This window comes from Oncorhynchus gorbuscha, linkage group LG25, assembly GCF_021184085.1.
Source record: "Oncorhynchus gorbuscha isolate QuinsamMale2020 ecotype Even-year linkage group LG25, OgorEven_v1.0, whole genome shotgun sequence".
Lineage (NCBI taxonomy): Eukaryota > Metazoa > Chordata > Actinopteri > Salmoniformes > Salmonidae > Oncorhynchus > Oncorhynchus gorbuscha.
This window is the reverse complement of record NC_060197.1, coordinates 51,673,693-51,676,383: the sequence shown is the minus strand read 5'-3', so window position 1 is coordinate 51,676,383 and position 2,691 is coordinate 51,673,693.

Here is a 2,691-nt window from a genome sequence, read left to right as displayed (position 1 = left end):
GTAGGAGGTGTTTAGAGGGTAGGAGGTGTGTTGTTTAGAGGGTAGGAGGTGTGTTGTTTAGAGGGTAGGAGGTGTGTTGTTTAGAGGGTAGGAGGTGTGTTGTTTATAGAGTAGGAGGTGTGTTGTTTAGAGGGTAGGAGGTGTGTTGTTTAGAGGGTAGGAGGTGTGTTGTTTAGAGGGTAGGAGGAGGTGTGTTGTTTAGAGGGTAGGAGGTGTGTTTAGTTTAGAGGGTAGAGGGTAGGAGGTGTGTGTGTGTTTAGAGGGTAGGAGGTGTGTTGTTTAGAGGGTAGGAGGTGTGTTGTTTAGAGGGTAGGAGGTGTGTTGTTTAGGAGGTAGAGGGTAGGAGGTGTGTTGTTTAGAGGGTAGGAGGTGTGTTGTTTAGAGGGTAGGAGGTGTGTTGTTTAGAGGGTTTGCTGTTTAGAGGGTAGGAGGTGTGAGGGTAGGAGGTGTAGGAGGTTAGAGGGGAGGTGTGTTGTTTAGGAGGTGTGTTGTTTAGAGGGTAGGAGGTGTGTTGTTTAGAGGGTAGGAGGTGTGCTGTTTAGAGGGTAGGAGGTGTGCTGTTTAGAGGGTAGGAGGTGTGCTGTTTAGGAGGTGTGCTGTTTAGAGGGTAGGAGGTGTGCTGTTTAGAGGGTAGGAGGTGTGTTGTTTAGAGGGTAGGAGGTGTGCTGTTTAGAGGGTAGGAGGTGTGTTGTTTAGAGGGTAGGAGGTGTGCTGTTTAGAGGAGGTGGTTTAGGAGGTGTGCTGTTTAGAGGGTAGGAGGTGTGCTGTTTAGAGGGTAGGAGGTGTGCTGTTTAGAGGAGGTGTGTTGTTTAGAGGGTAGGAGTGTGTTGTTTTAGAGGGTAGGAGGTGTGTTGTTTAGAGTGTGTTGTTTAGAGGGTAGGAGGTGTGTTGTTTAGAGGGTAGGAGGTGTGTTGTTTAGAGGGTAGGAGGTGTGTTGTTTAGAGGGTAGGAGGTGTGTTGTTTAGAGGGTAGGAGGTGTGTTGTTTAGAGGGTAGGAGGTGTGCTGTTTAGAGGGTAGGAGGTGTGTTTAGAGGGTAGGAGTGCTGGTAGGAGGTGTGTTGTTTAGAGGGTAGGAGGTGTGCTGTTTAGCTGTTTAGAGAGGTAGGAGGTGTGCTGTTTAGAGGGTAGGAGGTGTGTTTTTGTTGTTTAGGGTAGGGAGGTGTGTTGTTTAGGGTAGGAGAGGGTAGTGTGTGTTTGTTTAGAGGGTAGGGTAGGGGTAGGAGGTGTGCTGTTTAGAGGGTAGGAGGTGTGCTGTTTAGAGGGTAGGAGGTGTAGGAGGTGTGTTGTTTAGAGGGTAGGAGGTGTGTTGTTTAGAGGGTAGGAGGTGTGTTGTTTAGAGGGTAGGAGGTGTGTTTAGAGTTTGTTGTTTAGAGGGTAGGGTGTGTTGTTTAGGTGTGTTGTTTAGAGGGTAGGAGGTGTGTTGTTTAGAGAGTAGGATGTGTGTTGTTTAGTGGGTAGGAGGTAGAGGGTAGGAGGTGTGTTGTTTTAGAGGGTAGGAGGTGTGCTGTTTAGAGGGTAGGAGGTGTGTTTAGAGGGTAGGAGGTGTTTGTTTAGAGGGTAGGAGGTGTGTTGTTTAGAGGGTAGGGTGTGTTGTTTAGAGTGGAGGTGTGCTGTTTAGTTTAGAGGGTAGGAGGTAGGAGGTGTGTGTGTTTAGAGGGTAGGAGGTGTGCTGTTTAGGAGGGTAGGAGGTGTGTGTTTAGAGGGTAGGAGGTGTGCTGTTTAGAGGGTAGGAGGTGTGCTGTTTAGAGGGTAGGGTGTGTTGTTTAGAGGGTAGGAGGTGTGCTGTTTAGAGGGTAGGAGGTGTGTTGTTTAGAGGGTAGGAGGTGTGTTGTTTAGAGGGTAGGAGGTGTGTTGTTTAGAGGGTAGGAGGTGTGTTGTTTAGGAGGTGTGTTGTTTAGAGAGGTGTGTTGTTTAGAGGGTAGGAGGTGTGTTGTTTAGAGGGTAGGAGGTAGTGTTGTTTAGAGGGTAGGTTTAGAGGGTGGAGGTGTGTGTTTAGAGGGTAGGAGGTGTGTTGTTTAGAGGGTAGGAGGTGTGTTTTAGTTTAGAGGGGTAGGAGGTGTGTTGTTTAGAGGGTAGGAGGTGTGTTGTTTAGAGGGTAGGAGGTGTGTTTTAGAGGGTTTAGAGGGTAGGAGGTGTGTTGTTTAGAGGGTAGGAGGTGTGCTGTTTAGAGGAGGTAGGAGGTGTGTTGTTTAGAGGGTAGGAGGTGTGTTGTTTAGAGGGGAGGTAGGAGGAGGTGTGCTGTTTAGAGGGTAGGAGGTGTGTTGTTTAGAGGGTAGGAGGTGTGTTGTTTAGAGGGTAGGAGGTGTGTTGTTTAGAGGGTAGGAGGTGTGCTGTTTAGAGGGTAGGAGGTGTGCTGTTTAGAGGGTAGGAGGTGTGCTGTTTAGAGGGTAGAGGTGTAGGGTAGGTGTGCTGTTTAGAGGGTAGGAGGTGTGTTGTTTAGAGGGTAGGAGGTGTGCTGTTTAGGGGTAGGAGGTGTGCTGTTTAGAGGGTAGGAGGTGTGTTGTTTAGAGGGTAGGAGGTGTTGTTTAGGAGGGTAGGAGGTTGTTTAGAGGGTAGGAGGTGTGTTGTTTAGAGGGTAGGAGGTGTGTTGTTTAGAGGGTAGGAGGTGTGTTGTTTAGAGGGTAGGAGGTGTGTTGTTTAGAGGGTAGGAGGTGTGCTGTTTAGAGGGAGGTAGGAGGTGTGCTGTTTAGA